The sequence below is a fragment of the Palaemon carinicauda genome, chromosome 36 (genome assembly GCF_036898095.1).
Source record: "Palaemon carinicauda isolate YSFRI2023 chromosome 36, ASM3689809v2, whole genome shotgun sequence".
NCBI classification, from domain to species: domain Eukaryota; kingdom Metazoa; phylum Arthropoda; class Malacostraca; order Decapoda; family Palaemonidae; genus Palaemon; species Palaemon carinicauda.
Window position 1 is genome coordinate 50847173 of NC_090760.1, and position 20407 is coordinate 50867579.

The 20407-nt window shown below is 36.4% G+C and overlaps 1 pseudogene; it reads left to right on the forward strand.

The window, feature by feature from the left end:
* Window positions 1–14665: 14665 nt before the first annotated feature.
* LOC137628616 (TRPM8 channel-associated factor 3-like) lies at window positions 14666–17527 on the forward strand (annotated as a pseudogene).
* Window positions 17528–20407: the final 2880 nt, after the last annotated feature.

Below are 20407 nucleotides of genomic sequence, written 5' to 3' on the forward strand. Positions count from 1 at the left end.
TGATACCGATACTTTATTCTAATAGATAAGGTAAATAAGGTTTCAGTTCCCTAACAACAATAGCTATTGAGGGTCAACTATGTCATATTAATCTCTTTATTGTTATTCCATTTTTATCATATTTTAAAGAGAGCGGTAAGGAATTCTTCATGTAATGAGAGAGGCCAGAAAGGGACTGGTACGGAAAACACTATAAACAATATTAAGTGATTCATTTCCAAAATGCAAAGTTACATTTAATCTATGCAATCATATTAAAAGGACATACTAAACTTAGATTTATATATCAATGATGTTTAATTACATACTCAAATTCTGCAAACAAGAAAAAAAATAGAAACTTAATATTGGGACTCTCTTCAGAAGGATCCGATTTGGTCGAATTTTCGCGCAAATCCACTGATAATTAATTATTCATGTATTTCTTTTACAGATACATGAACAACGTTACCTTTATAATATATATATATATATATATATACAGTATGTATATATATATATATATATATATAAATATATATATATATATATATATATATATAAGTGATTTTGACATGGGAAAAATTTATTTTTAGGTGAGATAGCCATGTTGTCCAGATGGAAGTTCCTTTTGGCTGCTTCCTACTGTATAATATTTCTGCGAGAGATATTACAAGAGAATTACCGTCAGGTATCACGGGGTTCCAACCCCAGGAACAACTATCCGTAGATATCGTGTATAATCAGGGACGTATCCTAAGATAACCATAGATATATGCACCCCCAATAGACTTTGCCCAGTCTAATCCACCAAGGGAAAGGATAAGTGAGGAGCCGTTACATTTCCTCTCACCTCACGGTTCCCCCTATGTCTCTGGATACCTTTGTCACAGCTTCAATATACTGTTGCGCTGTTTTGTTGTGCGCTCTTTATCAGCTTATTTTGAATATTTTCTTCGTATTCTGGCTTCCTCTTCTTCGTCTAAGTTGAGTACCAACCTTTCTTTACAGTTTGGTTTAGCTGTAAATGTTTTGGATCCCTACGGGGAAAGTTATTTAGCTTTTACGTTGAGGGAGCCAGAGCGCTTCGAGTCCAGCTAGCTTGGGCGTCGGATTTCGTACCTGATCGCCCTTATTCTCGTGTTCACTCGTTTTATTGTACAAGTTTCACGTTAGCTAGTATTTTTTTAGCATTGCGATGCTTTGGGGTCAATTTTAAGTTTACATTCACAATGCATTTTTGTATTCTTAGTTTCGGTTAGCTTAGCCTAGAGAAGGTAAATTTTCAGTTGAGGACGTAATTGCCGATGTCGATTTGGTATGGTTCCGGACTCGTTGACAGTGGCTTTTCCCTTAGGGGTCTTTCACCTCAGTTATATTAGTTTTTCTGAATTATTTTGTCCACTTGTTTGCGATTTCTTGGTATTTTGACCGTTTAGGCTCTTGGCCATTGTGCTGCAATCAATCGGGATTTCTAGGGCTAGGTAGAGGCAGCGTTTCGGAGCTCCCCTTTTTAAAGGGTGAGCTTACTTAATCTATATATATATATATATATATATATATTGCAGTCACGGTCACCGTCCCTAGGTTAGAATGCAGAGTGAGTAGTCATACTCAGGCAAGAAGGGATGGGGAGCGTTGAACCTTTGTGTGCATATCTATCTAAAAAAGGGGTTGAAGGTACTTCGGAGGGTAATTCATTAACTGACGATGGGAAAATGTCAATCAATCAATCTTCCTTCTATCCACATTTCTCTTCCTCTCTACCTCGCCCTCTCTTCCTATTTCCCATCTCCCCTCAGATCCCACTTCTCATTTCCCCCGCCCCCTTTCTAAACCTTCTGGTATCTTTAGTGTTAATATCTTAGGGTCAGTAACCATAAGAATCAACCACCAATCTTTATAGCCTTTAGCCACGCAATATTTAGTCTTATTTTTCTACTTTTATAAATATTTCCCATAATCTTTATGGAGATTTCGTCAGGTCTCGATGGCGCACCTTGAACTATAACAATAGTAAAGGATCGAAATAAAAAGAGGATAAATTGAAGCAAAAATGGGTTGTGGAACAATGATAGATCGATGACGTATAAAACTGGATTTTGGAAAATGGGATGAAAATTCACTTTATCATTTTATGTTTAAGAACTGCGAATTTGCCTTTCTATATTTGCAACATTTTCTTTCTTTTATGATTTACTTTACCATCATGAAAGGAAGGAACTTGTGTAGGTCTTTTTCTGCTTAAAATGGAAAACAGACTACAATGTTCAATGGTTAATTAAAGCAAAATTTCAATGGATTTATCTCTATTATTTCAAGTTTCATACGAACATTTTGCGTAAATATTTCGATAAAAATCAACTGAATAAAAAAATCACAAAGTGAACAAAGTACACTTAAAAAAGAGTATCCAAAATACACTCAAAGAAAAGTATCCTAAATACACTTAAAGAAACGTATCCAAAATACTTTTAAAGAAAAGTATCCAAAATACACTTAAAGAAAAATATTGAAAATATACTTAAAAAAATGCATCTAAAATACACTCAAAGAAAAGTACCGACGATACACTTAAAGAAAAGTATCCAAAATATATTTTAAAAAAGTATTGAAAATACACTCAAAGAAAAGTATTCGAAATACATTCAAAGAAAATAATCCAAAAAAACAGTTGAAGAAAAGTATCCAGCAAAACACATAACTGTAATTAAACTAAATTTCTGTTTTCCTTTTTACGGGCGACCTCAATCTTATACAATGTCACTACATAAGACGCAATTCTTTCCAAATCAAGTGGCAAATCAAACCACTAGAGATATCTCGATAAGAAAATCTACTGTGTCGGAAAATTAGATTAAACATGAATTAGAATCGAAATCTATAAGAATAATTTGACCCATAGAAGGGGGTGGATGAAACCCCCCCCCCCCCCCCCCACCACCACCACCACCACCACCATAACCAACCACCCTTGGACGGGGGTCCATTCTGGTTGGGCTGGGTTGACTGGTGGGCCAAAACGGAACTAAAAAAAGACAACAACAAATGCAGCCGTTTATAGTCCACTGCAGGACAAAGGCCTCAGATATGTCCTTAATCATATCTTGGCTTTGGCCAATTTTCCTCCACACTTATCAGTACGGTTTGGTGATGGTGGGAGACTTGTCTGATAGATCACAGCAAACCAACCAAGTATGGGTGGCCGTGATTAGTTCAGATTTGCTGGTCATTGCGATATGCAAACCCTTTTACCGCGTTAAGGCATCACCAATTAGAAAAAGAATATATTAAGAAATCTTACTAATAACGTTTTCGTTATCATCATCATTGAAATCCAAGGGTCATTTTGCTTGTTTTTTCAAAGCTTATGTGATTTTTTTTTCTTTTTTTTTTGGAAATTCAGAGCCATTTTTGCTATTGTCGTTTGAAGTTATGTGAACATAATAATGAGAAAAAAAAATCTTAATATTTCATAAGCATAATCGTCATCATTATCAGTATAAAACGAACGATGATGATTATAATGTGAAATGTCATCATACCCAAAATTGCGACGGCTATCTAAGTCATCATATTGCTGGATAAAGTTTTCACACTAATATTATACAAGAAATAGGAATAATCTAAAATGGATGGAAGTTATTTAAATAATAAATGAATCAAATAGGTTGAAATTACCTGAAATGTCTCTCAAAGTCAGGTAAATTAACAACATCCAAAATAATAATAATAATAATAATAATAATAATAATAATAATCATAAAAATATTAATAATAACAATAATAATAATAATAATAATAACAATAATAATAATGTCATTAGCATTACCAACATTTTTATCATTATGATCTGAAAAAAATATATTTCAATTGATATATAAAAAGTATTCGTGGTAACACGGCCTCTTTTGACACAATATATTCAGGGTTATCTCATCCCTCCCTCTCCCCTCCCCTTCCTAGCTTCCCCCCCCCCCTTCCCCTCTCTTTGATTACAGCGCCATTAACTCGGGAGACCGGCTTTTACGGTGTCCTTATATAAATAGACGAAGGATATAAAACGTTTAACGCTATAAATAAACATTGCGGAGAGAAAAAGTTTTTCCTATGTATATTTTCTTTATCTTAGAGTTCATAGGTAGACAGAAGAGAGACTCGCATAATAAATAGGAATTTAATAATATTAAATAATATTAAAGTTTTGGAATTTGAGGTCAAGATCTGGGTAAAAAATAGCCCTTTTCAAAGTCCTGAGTGAACGGTAATTAAATAAATCAATTAATTATTAATCAATTAATTAATCAAATAAACAAGCGATAACTTAGATGAAAGTAGGGAAGATTTGATAACACGAAGATTCCTATTTGATAATTTCTCTCAAACTTTGAAGAATCAAAGAACATTTATAACCAGTTGCTTCAAAGACAATTCCTCCCAATCTCCTGCCTCTTCTTCCCCTAAAATCTTCCTTTTGCTAATCATCCTAATTAGTTATCCAAGTTCTTCCCTAGTAATACTAAGACCCCTGCTTCCACCACACCCAATATTCGATAAACCTTTTTCCTCAGTCTTTCTTGTCAACAAATTAAGCAGATTTCTGAATCTTTTGACTTTTCGGATCTTCTCTTCAAACGACGGAACCGCGTTTTAGATCATGTCACCCTGTCCACACGATCGAGCATGCCCGACGGGCAAACAGTGATACCAGACCACAATAGTTAGTAAGAATGAGGGTTAATAACGTCAGAAGCGAGAAAACCACAGACAGGGATCTGGCATCATAGTGTTGCCAGATCCCTGCCTTTAGTTTTCCCGCTTCTGATGTCATCAACCCTCATTTTCACTAACTATTGTGGTCTGGTATCACTGTTTGCCCGTCGGGCATGCTCGATCGTGTGGACAGGGCTTAAGCCCATACTTCTGTCTATTACCCACCTTCTGTTTAAATTCCAATCTTAAAAGTATTGACTAACATGATCAAAACAGTGAATCTAAATATATATATATATATATATATATATATATATGTATGTGTATATATATAAATATATATATATATATATATATATATATATTATATATATATATATATATATATGTATATATACTTTATATATATATATATATATATATATATATATATATATATATATATATATATATATATATATATATATATGCATATATATACTTTTAATTCATTATAAATATATACATATATATGTACATATATTTATATATATTTATATACATGTTCCCATGTTGCCTCAACTTAGAGAGAGAGAGAGAGAGAGAGAGAGAGAGAGAGAGAGAGAGAGAATAATAGGAAAAAACAGCAAAACCAAATTGTAATTTCTTTCCCAAAAAGTTTCTTTTCCAAAGAAGTTTGAAGTATTCGCCACCAGAGGGTTTTCGAGTTCATGCAGAGCGTACGAGATGTTGCAACATAAGTGGTGACCCCATGGAAGGATTTAAGAAACGTTTTCTGTCAAATATTTGTCCTTCGCTGTTCATTTTCATAAGCTAAGGGTAACATAGTAGAGAGTAGAGAGAGAGAGAGAGAGAGAGAGAGAGAGAGAGAGAGAGAGAGAGAGAAAAAAACTGGATTGCTATGCGTGTAGAGAAAAGTTGGAAACCAAATGGGCGGATAATTCTATTATTTAAATATGCGGCTAATTGTTGATATACAGTATACGGCTCCAACAGATAGCAAGTTTTAATCACTAACAGATCTATAGTAAAAGTCTCTTGATTTCAAAGGATATCTACAATTTCATTCTTCAAAAGAAGTTCGCAGAAATTAAAATATTGCTAAGATGGACAAAAGAGGAAATTAAACAGCAAGAGAATTGTAGTTTTTAGTTTGTCTCATTAATGTCACCTACAGTACATCTCTCTCTCTCTCTCTCTCTCTCTCTCTCTCTCTCTCTCTCTCTCAGTTTACTTTCTCGAATCAAGACGTAACTCGGTTACGTCACACGAATCTATCTATCTATCTATACATATAAATATGTATATGTATAAATATGTGTATAGATATGTGTGTATAGATATGTGTATCTATGTATATCTACATATAACGCATACACATAAATATATGAAGGTAGCCAAGTAGTTGAGTACTCAGGCTGTGAATTTCTGGATCTTCGTTCGATTCCGGATATTCGCCCATATCCTCTCCCACCTGTAAACCGATGAACAAAAAGAGCGAATAAAGAATTTGTACAAAACAACCCTGCACTGGGGCCTGGTGGACCATTCAGCACCCACCGTGGAACCTGGGGAACCCCTGCAGTAGCGCTACGAAGTAAAAGTTAAAAGAGTTTGGATAGCAAGATTGGAACGGAGGTTCAAGGACTTTAAAAGGGTAAACAAAGCGGAATCCGGCCTCTTATCACAACCATTGGGTCGACTCTTATCTTTTCTTATCAACAAATGACTCCCATTTCTATGGTTAGCCATGGTTTCCATAGGCGTTTACGAATGGTAATCTCTGTTATCAATGATGGGGACCAAAACCGCACGTGTGTGTGTGAAGGCTTTTCCCAATTTGTCCAACGTGTTGAATCTGTATCAGTTCTTATCTCAAATGTGTGTTCTGCAAATTATCAAGTCTTATCTCTTGTAGCTTTGGGGTACATGAACACTATTTATCTTACAGCAAATAATAGTAGTTACTTCACCGTGTGGTTACCACTCATGAACACGCATTCGATCCCGGGGAGGGAAGGAAATATAATAAAATATTACCGGTGATTTTGATCAGTTTTCCTTCATTCAAATTCACCCCAAACTAATAATCTTTTCTAAAAGTAATAACTTGGTTCTCCTATAATTGATTTTTGAACAAATAAAACTTTTTTATTTGTTTTTCGTAGTTTCATAATGATCTTATGGATATAAATTTAAATGATAAAACCAGATTTGTTACGACTATCATTTTTCATCAGTATTATTACCACTATCAATATCATCATCATCATCATCATCATCATTAGTTTTGAAAGTAGGTAAGAAGTCGGGATGTTTATATATGATAAGGAGCACGAAAAATAAGCGAAAGGAAGTCATAATTTCTACATGCAAAAAAAAATATATATGATGAAAAAAGAGGTAAAATACGAATGAATTCTATCGTAAAGGCTCCTGTTTCGTTAGTAATTACTTGATAAATTCCTCTTCATGAATCAGATAATTTTAACACGTCTCTTCAAAGGTTTAAAAGTCGCTCATGAATGGCAGAGGCAAGGGACAGTGACATTGCCCTATCATGCAGGACAATGCCCTAGAGACTGAACGTATTTCATATGATCAGCGCCCTCTCTACCCACGCCAGGACCAAGGAGGGCCAGGCAATGGTTGCTGATGTCACAGCAAACAGACCTTTACGCTCTCCAAACCAGGGCACCCCCTCCTTATCTCACAAGGATGGTGAGGTCGCTGCGACCAACGGAACTAACGAGTTTGAGGGACTCGTATCCCAGTCTGGCAATCACCAGGGAAGGACGATACCACCAGGCCGCCAGAAATCTCAAACTACATAATGATAAAAATAAAAAAAAATAAAAGATCAAAAACACGGTTCCCATAATTCAACCGAGAGACGTCGATCATCAAACCTAAATAAAGAAACTTCGTTTGTTATTACTAGTAAGGATTTGTTGCTTTCAGTGAGGGAAAAGGAGTTGCTGCATTCTACTGGCAATGAGTCCTTAGCACGCCGGCAATAAATAAATTGCGTCCTGCTAAAGAAAAAAAAAAAAAAAAAAAAAAAAAAAGCGTCAGACAAGCAAGTGCGTGACTCAACAGTCTAAAAAAGAAAAAAAAAATTAAATTAAACAGAGATATGATTAGATGGTATATTTTTCCATAAATTCTGTAATGATGTTTTTAATGGAAATGTTTTCCATAATAACATCATCCAAGTGATATTTCAAATATGTTATCATTACAATCATTACTGGCTGAGCTATAACTCCAGTTGGAAATTCAGGATGCTACAAGTCTAAGGACTTCACCAGGGGAAAAATGGCCCAGTGAGGAAAGGAAGTAAGGAAATAAACTAAAATGGAAGTAATGAACAATTAAATTAAACACTTTAAAAACAGTATTAGCATTAACATACAACTTCAATATAAGAACTATAGGTAGTAGGTTGGCCAGGCCACAGGCCCCCCTTTGAGATAATACCGCTTGAGAGTTATGGGGTCCTTTGACTGGCCAGACAGTGCTACGTTGGATCCTTCTCTCTGGTTACGATTCATTTTTCCTTTGCCTACACATACACCGAATAGTCTGGCCTATTCTTTACATATCCTCCCCTGTCCTCATACAACTGACAACACTGAGATTACCAAACAATTTTTCTTTTCTCAACGGGTTAACCACTGCACTGTAATCGGTTAGTGGCTACTTTCCTCTTGGTAAGGGTAGAAGGGACTCTTTAGCTATGGAAAGCAGCTCTTCTAAGAGAAGGACACTCCGAAATCAAACCATTGTTCTCTAGCCTTAGGTAGTGCCATAAACTCTGTACCATGGTCTTCCACTGCTTTAGGTTAGAGTTCTCTTGCTTGAGCGTACACTAGGGAACACTGTTCTCTCTTGTTTCTCCGCCTCTTGTTTTCTTAAAGTTTTTATAGTTTATATAGGAAATATTTATTTTAATATTGTTGCTGTTCTTAAAACAATTATTTTTTTCCTTGTTCCCTTTCCTCACTGGGCTGCTTTCCCTGTTTGAGCCCCTGGCCTTATACCATCCTGCTTTTCCAACTTGTGTTGCAGCTTAGCAAATAATAATAATAATGATAATATAAGGAGACATAAGTCAGGCTATTCAACATAAAATCATTCGCTGCAACTATGAACTTCTGAAGTTCCACCGATTCAATTACAGCAACACATTTCACCAACCAGTAAAAAAAAAAAAAATAACTATATTTTCAAAAAAATATTTATTTCTTAATTGGAAATGTTGAAATAGCGAATGAGAGATAAAAGTGAAGGGAAAATGTCTCACACTTGAGCAGGAAACATCTTTGTTATTGTTTACCGAGTCATTATAAGCTCAAGAGTGCCAGTGGTCAAGAGTGACAATTGTCAAAAGGGCCAGTGGTCAAGAGTGCCACTGGTCAAGAGTGACAGTGGTCGAGTGCCCCTGGTCAAGAGTGACAGTGGTCGAGTGCCACTGGTCAAGAGTGCCACTGGTCAAGAATGACAGTGGTCGAGTACCACTGGTCAAGAGTGACAGTGGTCAAGTGCCACTGGTCAAGAGTAATAGTGGTCAAGAGTGCCACCGGTCAAGGGTGACAGTGGTCGAGTGCCACTGGTCAAGAGTGACAGTGGTCGAGTGCCACTGGTCAAGAGTGCCACTGGTCAAGAGTGACAGTGGTCGAGTACCACTGGTAAAGAGTGACAGTGGTCAAGTGCCACTGGTCAAGAGTGACAGTGGTCATGTGCCACTGGTCAAGAGTGACAGTGGTCAAGAGTGCCACTGGTCAAGAGTGACAGTGGTCGAGTGCCACTGGTTAAGAGTGAGAGTGGTCAAGAGTGCCACTGATCAAGAGTGCCACTGGTCAAGAGTAACAGTGGTTGAGTGCCACTGGTCAAGAGTGACAGTGGTCAAGAGTGCTACTGGTCAAGAGTGACAGTGGTCGAGTGCCACTGGTCAAGAGTGACAGTGGTCGAGTACCACTGGTCAAGAGTGACAGTGGTCGAGTACCACTGGTCATAAGTGCCACTGGTCAAGAGTGATAGTGGTCGAGTGCCACTGGTCAAGAGTGACCGTGGTCAAGAGTGCCACTGGTCAAGAGTGACAGTGGTCGAGTGCCACTGGTCAAAAGTGACAGTGGTCGAGTGCCACTGGTCAAGAGTGACAGTGGTCGAGTTCCACTGGTCCAGAGTGACAGTGGTCAAGAGTGCCAATGGTCAAGATTGACAGTGGTCAAGAGTGCCACTGGTCAAGAGTGACAGTGGTCGAGTGCCACTGGTCAAGAGTGACAGTGGTCAAGAGTGCCAATGGTCAAGATTGACAGTGGTCAAGAGTGCCAATGGTCAAGAGTGACAGTGGTCGAGTGCCACAGGTCAAGAGTGACAGTGGTCAAGAGTGCCAATGGTCAAGATTGACAGTGGTCATGAGTTCTATTGGTCAAGAGTGACAGTGGTCGAGTGCCATTGGTCAAGAGTGACAGTGGTCGAGTGCCACTGGTCAAGAGTGACAGTGGTCGAGTACCACTGGTCAAGAGTGCCACTGGTCAAGAGTGACAGTGGTCGAGTGCCACTGGTCAAGAGTGACAGTGGTCAAGAGTGCCAATGGTCAAGATTGACAGTGGTCAAGAGTGCCACTGGTCAAGAGTGACAGTGGTCGAGTGCCACTGGTCAAGAGTGGCAGTGGTCAAGAGTGCAATTGGTCAAGAGTGACTGTGGTCAAAAGTGCCACTGGTCAAGAGTGACAGTGGTCGAGTGCCACTGGTCAAGAGTGACAGTGGTCGAGTGCCACTGGTCAAGAGTGACAGTGGTTAAGAGTGCCAATGGTCAAGAGTGACAGTGGTCAAGAGTGACAGTGGTCGAGTGCCACTGGTCAAGAGTGACAGTGGTCAAGAGTGCCAATGGTCAAGAGTGACATTGGTCTAGGGTACCACTGGTCAAGAGTGACAGTGGTCGAGTGCCACTGGTCAAGAGTGACAGTGGTCGAGTGCCACTGGTCAGATGGACGGGAATAACTTAATTTTAAATGGGCCTAGTGTCACTTTATTTTTCATATTATACACACACACACACACACACGTGTATATATATATATCACTCACTCACTCCACTGGCTGCGGGCCTCCATGGCTCTTTGCCGCCGCTACAAGAAGCTTCCAACGACCACGGTCCTGCGCAAAATCCCACCAATCCCCTGGATCATCCACTCCAAGCTTTGTCATGTCCCTTTTTATATTATCAGACCATCTCATACAGGGTCTTCCTGGAGGTCGTCTGCCCTCTGGTTGTCCTCTAGTAATCTGGCTTATCAGTCTATCCTCATCGGTCCTGGCCACATGTCCTGCCCACCTCAGTCTCTGTGCCATAATTGTGCTTCTTATCAAGGGTACTTCTGTCATTTCTCTCAGTTCATTGTTATGCCTTCTTCTCCATTGCCCCATCTCCACATATCCTTCTCAAGATTCCGTTTTCAAACACTTCCAACCTTCGTTCCAGATCCCTTGTCAGCCTCCAGGTTTCACAGCCATACGTTAACACGGGTCTAATAATAGTTGTATAGGTGTTCACCTTTGTTCTCCTTGATAAGATATTGCTGTTGAGAACTTTGGCTAAAGCCTAACTACATCTGGCTGCTGCCGCTATTCTTAATTTGACCTCTTCCTCTACTCTATTTTCAACTGTAACTGTTGAGCCAAGGTATTTGAAACTCTCAACAGCTTCCAACTCCATGTTTCCACACCTGATGTTACCCAGTATCCTCTCTTGCCTTGAAACTTTCAAGATTTTGATTTTAGACTCATTTATTTCCAGGCCAACTCGATTTGCAACTTCTCTAAAAATTCTTATTTTTCTATCAATTTCTTGGATACTTTCACCACAAAAGTCAATATCATCAGCATAAGCTAATCTATCACACATAGTACCCCCAAGATGTACTCCATTACCCTGTGGTGTTTGTCTCATGACCCATTCCAGCACTAGGTTAAAAAGAATCGTAGACAGTGCACATCCTTGCTTTAAACCACTATCAACTTCAAAGGGATCTGTTACTTCCCCTCCAATCCGTACTCTGCCTCTCATATTTCTATAACACATTTTTATTAGGCGTATAAGTTTCTCTGGTATTCTGAACTCTCTAAGTATTCTCCATAACGCCTCTCGTTGGATACTGTAATATGCCTGTTTAAAATCTATAAAGGCATGCCAGGACTCTTTATCATATTCCCAGTACTTCTCCAGGATCTGCCTTACAATAAATATTTGGTCTATGGTTGATCTAGACGCTCTAAACCCTGCTTGGTAATCTCCTAATATGGTCTCACTATGTCTCTTCAGTCTATTATATAATAGTTTAGCTACAATCTTATATCCAACAGTTAAGAGACAAATGCCGCTATAATTCCCACATTCAGTTCTATCACCTTTCTTGTGAATTGGCACAAACAGTCCCTCCTCCCACTCCTCAGGCATTTCTTCCCTTCTCCAAATTCCAATCACAATATTTGCCATTGCTTCTTGTAGCTGTCTTCCTCCATATTTCAGTAGTTCTACACTAATTTCGTCACGACCAGCAGACTTATTATTCTTTAAGTGTTTTATTATTTCCAGAATTTCCTCTATGGTTGGATCCTCTTCATATTCTCCTAATAAAATTTCTTCATTCTCCGCAGGTTGTTCAGGTGGTGCTGTTCTATTTAGCAAAGTTCTAAAATGTTCTATCCATCTCTCCTCAATTTCCCCACTCTCTACTAAAAGATCGCCATTTCTACTGCGCACCATTCCTTGTCTGGCCTGGTATCCCTTTCTGATTTTATTTATTCCATGGAACTCGGCCCTCACATTTCCCAGTCTGCTATTGCTCTCAATCTCTTCCAGCTCTCTATTGATCAGCATTCTTTTCTTCCTTCTGTTAGTGCTGCATGCCTCATTTCTTGCCTCTGTATATATCCTTCTCCTCTCTGCATTTCCTCTATTCTCTATCCATTTTAATCTTGTTTCTCTTCTTCTTTGGGCGGCCTCTCTGCATTCCTCATCAAACCATCGTCCTCCCTTTCGTCGTCCCACCCTACCAACAGTTCTCTCTGCTGCTTCCAGCACTATAGGCTTTACTTGGTCCCAACTCACATCATCATCCACCTCCAAAGCTGCAAATCTGTTCTCTACTTCAACCTGATATTGTAATCTTGTTTCCCCTTCCTTCAGTTTCTCAGTAGCTATCTTAGATGTTTGCCCTCCATTCTTTTTCTTTGTTGTTAGTTTTATACGTATTTTTGCTGTCACCATGTAATGATCTGAATCACAATCTGCTCCCCTGTATGCTCTCACATCCATCAGCGCTGATCTAAATTTCCTTCTGACTAAAATGTGATCAATTTGGTTGGTTGTATTTCCATCAGGTGAAAGCCAAGTGCCCTTATGCTTTTCTTTGTGTGGGAACAGAGTGCCTCCTACTACTAAATTGTATGCTGTGGCTAGTGTTGCTAGTCTAATCCCGTTGTCATTACTACTTTCATGCAAGCTATGTGTGCCTGTAGTTCCTACAAAAGCTGCCACTTCTTTACCTACTTTAGCATTCATATCTCCCAATATTATTAGCATATCGTGTCCCGGTACCTTGTTTAAAACCTCCTGAACTTCATCATACCATTGATCTTTAGTATCTTCTTCACTGTCTTCTGTAGGGGCATGTAATGTTATTACTGTGATTTTAAACCACTTAGCAGTCATCCTTATTCTTGCTATTCTGCTGCTTATACCCTCAAACTCCACAACTGCAGTGCTTATATTTTTACTAATATAAAACCCAACTCCCTCCTCATGTCTCCCATCTTCTCTGCCACTATAGTATATGACCCCCTTATGCGTTTCACACTACCCAACTTCCAGCCATCTTATCTCTTGTAGGGCAGCTATTTGTATACTATATCTTTCCAGCTCATTTTCGAGTACATCAACAAATCCCCCACTATACAAACTTCGTACATTCCAAGTAGCAAACTTTATGGGTTTTTTCCAGCTCATAATCCTATTCGTTCCCAAGTCTTCAACAAGTTGTCTAGGTCTATTTGCTTCTTGTACGGTTTCGGTAACAATATAGGTTTTACAGGAAAGGGTTGTTAGCCCCTCCCTAACCTTCCCCATTTATCCGGGCTTATGACCGACACGGCATTACATCCATGGCTGGGTTGTATATATATATATATATATATATGTGTGTGTGTGTGTGTGTGTGCATATATATATATATATATATATATTTATTTATATATTTATTTATTTTATAAATGCGTATATAAATAAAGATATATATATATATTTATATGCATATATATACTGTAAATACATTTATATATATATATATATATATATATATATACTGTAAATACATTTATATATAATATATATATATATATATATATATACTGTATATGCATATGTATAATATATATATATATATATATATGTGTGTGTGTGTGTGTGTGTAGTTAGTGATAATTTTAAGTGGATATCTAATCACTAGTGTACGCCAAATATTGAGAGTATATATGTGTGTGTGTGTGTGTGTGTGTGTGTGTGTAGTTAGTGATAATTTTAAGTGGATATCTAATCACTAGTGTACGCCAAATATTGAGATGTTTATGAACCCACAGGCATCGGGGTATGACTATTCCCTTTCCCCATTATGCCAGAGACCAGAGACCTGGGCCAGACCGAAAATAAATAAATATATGTAGGGGAAATGGTGTTTAATAATACTTGAAAATCTACTTATATAGTTTCTAATAACTCTAATCTCTACTTATCTGTCCATTGTATGGTATAAATGTTATCATGAAGAGAAACATGTATGGACATATTGACTTACACGTTATTCAATTATGTGCCTCGTTAGTCATCGATAAACCCCTGAATAGAGGGTATATAAAGCAGCTGTCTCCATAGAGAGGTGCAGTCTTCAAGGGATCCCTCAACAGGCAACATGTCAGGTAATTATAGACAAGCAGATTTCAAACCACGTTTGCATTTGCTGCCATCGTTACTGTAAAATTGTGTCATACGCCAAAAGGCAAAGAAAACGATATATTTTCATTATAAGTCTTCCTTTTCTTTACTTATGCAATATTTGAAATCAAGTATATTCCTTTTGCAACTTATTTTAACAGCAAATGAACTCTCTAAATTATTATCTTTATAATAACATTAGCAACAGTGTTAGTAGTATTATAGTAATAGCAGTCATTGTAACAATAGTAATATTCAAATAATCATATAAAATATAATTTTCGTAATCACATCCTCAGTAATATATGAAATCAGAAAAAAAAAAATATGGTTATGATGATTATTTCTTTTGCAATATTTCATGAAATTTCTAATTTTCGGAATATTTGAGAACAATTGTCAATGTTCAAGACTTTTTCAAAATGTAAATATTAAACTTACAAAAGTGATTTTGAGTAATTTTACAATATTCGATCAAATTATTTTCTTAAATTCTTATCAAAGCTATTTTCTAAATTCTAATAAATTTTAAAAACTAGTTTTTATTTATGTTGCAGAATATCCTCGTTATTCAATTGTTTCTTCATCATGTGAATTTCGTTTTGTATTACAACAAAAAATGACATATCTATTACACTCCCGGTATTAATAAAGGAATGAATTGCCGAGCATAGCAGCTGGGATCTCAAATTGTTATGAAGTACTGTACAGTCGAAATCAAAACATCACCGACATTCTCTAGCCTGTGAAGATCCAAAGACAATTAAATTTGACTATTAAACCTTAATGCATTCTATCAGTAGTTATAGATAATCTTTGTAAAACTTTAATTAACATTATAAAAGGCTTATTATTATCTATGTTGATGACTTTGTGAATTACTCTATATAAATGTATTGGTAAACCGACTAATATACTTCTTCACGCTTAAAAGATATTCCCTCTATCTTCAATGCTTAATTGTGATTTTCTTCTTTCAGAAATAACTAAAAGAAAAGGAAAGGCAGATAAGGCAGATTTTCTTATCAGTAGATATACACTAACTTCACTAACTGTCCTCAAGGGAAGCACTCCAAGTGATGCTGAAGTTGGACTTGCAAAATGTACCGGAAAGACAGAACAACAATGGTTTCATAATGGCAACAATTTACTCTGGGGTGGTAACCACTCCTATTGCCTCATTCCAAACTTTAAAGAGAAAATTGTTAATCTAGGAAATGCAACTTCCCCAGTATGATGGATTCATGATGAAAAAACCAGGTTTGTTCCAGAGGGAGGAAAGAAAGCTATGGACGTGCCGTCAAAGGCTCCAAGAACTCGTGTTATACTGTATATTCCTCATGATGGAAATAAGCAGAAATGGTGGACCTTGTCAGAATTGGAAGCTGAACTAGATAGTGCTCCTCCGGCCAAGTACCCAGTTCCAGCTGAAGATGAGACTACCTACAATCAAGAACTTGGCAGAACTGTAAGCAACTGGTTTGGCACACCCGATGCCCCACTTCCTTACAAAAGAGACGTAGAAACATTCCCTGGCTTAGTCTCTTCGGATGCACCTAGAATTACTCGAAACTTAGTACTTGACCTTTCCTTGTTAGGGCAGACCAGAGATTTTCGAATGTTGGCCCCTAGAGATTGGCAACCAACCAATCTGTATGTACCACCTGATGAAATGATTGAGGTTATCTTACCAGATTCACTGACATCAGAGAGAGCAGCTCAAATACAACTTCGAGTTAGTGCCCATACTGATAAGCTTAAACCAACCTCTCCTAATGTACAAAGTAAGGAATTCAAACGTATGCCAATTGTTTCAGAAACTTATGACCTTACACCAGGAACCAACAAGATCCGCAGTCAATTTGGAGGACACTTAATATTTACCTTTTCAAAAGGAGAAAACTTCTTAGTTAATATAGAAGTCAGAAACGTGGTGGAAGCTCCTTACTTTAGGTTGGGCCACACCACAAAAGAACAATGGGCAGAGGAGCTAAAGAAAGGTGCCCCATACACACTCTTAGAATCTGAACGCACAGTTCTTATAGTAGCCACATCTGATGCTCAAAATGATACAGACCCAGATATATTAATGACCCGAAATGACGAAATTATGTCAATGCTTAATTATGCAGCTGGATTTGATGAAACAGAGCTACCACCAAGAGGAAAGTATTGGCTGGTAAATGATAAGCTAATATCTGCTGGTAGTGCCCACGCTGGATTTCCCGTTATGTTTTGGCGAAAATACTATGATATGAGTAAAAATGATATTCCTTATACATGGGTCACTTGGCATGAATTAGGGCACGATTACCAACAATCGAATTACTGGGATAGAGCATACGGCAGTGAATCAACAGTAAATCTATATTCCCTTTACATCCAACAACAACTCTTTGATAAAGATCGTCTGGAGAAGCAAGGAGACTACGACAGCGCAGCAGATCATGTCGATGCAGGGATGACACTCGCTGAGGCTGACGTGTGGGAGAAGCTGGTATTCCTCATGGAAATAAAGTTTGCCTTCCCTGACAAGGACTGGGAAATGTTCAGACAACTAAGAAAAATTACACGGGCCCTGTCTGATGAAGAAGCAGAGGTTCTAGCCTCAAAAAAACAAAACCAATATGATCACGTATACAAGAACCTGAGTAAGATTGTAGGTTCTGACCTCATTAACACCTACAACAGATGGAGTCTGCCTATTTCCCAAGAAGCTCAGGACGAGATTGATGCTTTAGGACTTCCAAAGGCCCCTGGTGATCTCTCTCACACGAAAAACAAAGATTCCTTTGTGTGTGGAGAGCCATTACTGGAGAAATTTCCTGCTGAACAATAATGCAATGTTTTCTCATTGAATATAAACAAGAAAAAATTGAGGTTGGCATATTAAGATTATGATTTGTTCAATACCCATCACTATTTTACTGATGTGAAGTTGTTTTATATGGCAGTGTGATTTATATGTGCATAATTCATATCAAGATAATCAAAAAATATTTGTTTTGTTATGGGACTTATAAGGATTATGAACAAACAATTTTTAAGCTATACACACACACACACACACACACACATATATATATATATATATATACACATATATATATATATATATATATAATATATAAATATATATATATATATATATATGTATGTATGTATGTATGTATACATATAGAGTATATCTATCTATCTATCTCTCTCTCTCTCTCTCTCTCTCTCTCTCTCTCTGTATATATATATATATATATATATGTATGTATATATATATATATATATATATGTATATATATATATATATATATATATTAATATGTATTTATATATTCAGTATATTTGGGTAATTTCTACGTTAGATAAAATTGGCAAAATCTATTTTCTTCATTATGGGTATTTTTCAAAACAGTGGAATCATTCGCTAATTGAATTTATGTTACTGATAAATAAAATGGTCAAAGTAATATTAAAAATTTTCCATTCTCACCTTTTTCCTCATAAAGCAACTTATGAAGTGATAAAAACACTTAAATAAACAATCGTTTATTATGTAGTTATTTTCCACATTCAAAAGACAAGTTTTACTGTTAAAAATATTTAACCGAATATTAGCTTAATGAATAACATAATGTGTCTATGGATTTATAGTATATATATATATATATATATATATAAATATATATATATATATATATATATTATATATATATATATATATATATATATATATATTTATTTATATATATATGTATGATTTGAAAAAAAAGCAAATCAGACAATTAAAATCATAAGTAAGATTTCAAAAACAAATCGCCTGAAATTATATTTAAAAAATCAGGTTTTATATTAGTTTATTAACATCGTTGCTGCTGTATGGAAATGAGTCGTGGCATGACAATGAAACATTATTAAACAGATGTTGTAGATTTCAGAACAAAGCCTCCAGAAGAATATTAGGAGTTAAATGACAGGACAGGACTTGAAATGAAAACATAAGAGAGATTAATCGAGTGTCATATGTGGATGAGATTATGTTGAGAGGCAGATGGAGATGGTTTGGACATGCTCTTTGCACTACCAAAGAGAGATTAGTTCACTAAACTTCCAACTGGGCTCCACAAGGCAAAAGAAGAATTGGAAGACCCAGCCCTACATGACTGACGACTATGAAGCGTTAAGTAGGAGAGGAATGGAAAAGTATTCATCTAAAATCTAAAATAGACACGACTGGCAAAATCGAACCGAGGCCTTTTGAGTCAATAGGTGTAGGAGGAAACGGTGATACATATATGTATGTATGTATGTATGTATATATATATTATATATATATATATATATATATATATATATATATATATATTTATATATATATATATATATATATATAATTATGGTACCGGGTCTCGGCACTGAAAAAAATAAATTATATATTACGGCTGGTAATTTACACAACAACCTCCCGAGTTCCAAACTCACCTGTTGGTTTTTACATAAATCTGTTACACTTGAACAATGCCCGAGCTCCGAGAAAAATATATAACTCCCAGACGGCAATATAAAAAAACACTGAATATCAAAAGGTCTCTCATGTACACTCAAAACAGACTGGGTAATTATTATTAAAAACTTCGATTCTTAAACAGTGATACGAGAAAGTTCTGTAAGAAACACTGGTGATCGAAATAATACACACTTTACAAAAATAAACATATTCAATAAAAAAAACTACAACACTTTGAAAGAATTTCCACCAAAAATAAATCACTCGAAATATTAGGTCTGAACAAAAAGTAGACTAAGACGAGAAAATGTTACAACTTGAAAATTATATGAACACTTGTTTCACTGGAAATTAAATTTTACTCAAATATTTAATCTTGATAATTAATGAAAATAGTTAACTATTAACACTAATGATTAAACTCATTGAAATTTACATAAAAGTAACTGATAAACTTACATGACTTTAGCTCACACAAAGTAACTGAACAGATAGCAATACAAATACACTTTAAGTTTTTACATAAATCTCACATAGCCAGTTACAAAGATTTATATAATACCATCACATATAATAATATGATAAATTTCAAATCACCTTGTGGAGGATTTATTTTTGCTTTATTTTTATTTTTTGTTTTTTGCCAAATCCTGAGAGAGAGAGAGAGAGAGAGAGAGAGAGAGAGAGAGAGAGAGAGAGAGAGAGAGAGAGAGAGAGAAAGGTAGTTAGCGAATGATTGTTTGTAGTGAGAAAGACTGTTGGTACAAATGAGATTGTTTGTTTATGTTTTTAGTTAGGTTACGACAGTGGCGAATGTTTCGGAGCGAATGCTTTTTTTATTTGACTGCAGCTTAAGGCAGTTGTGTGAGAGCTAGATTATATTTATATTTTTCTGACCAGCGTGGAAGTGTTGATTGATTTAAAAAGTAAGTACAGTTTTGTTTATCTTTGCTTGTCGTGTTTGTGAGTGATAGGAACAATTTATTATTTATCTTTGATTATAGTGCGATAGTTCAGTTAGTTAGGAGTGTTCATCAGTGTTTTTCTTTTTTATTTTGGCAGGCCGTGATTCCTCCTTTGGAGAGGTTTTCTTAGAATGTAAAATTGTTTGTTGACGACTTGGCCCGTAACAGAACTTGATAGGACTGCTCAGATTGATTTACTTGTTGACGACCTGGACCGAATGAACTTCCGATTACTGTTTTGAGGATTGCTGAT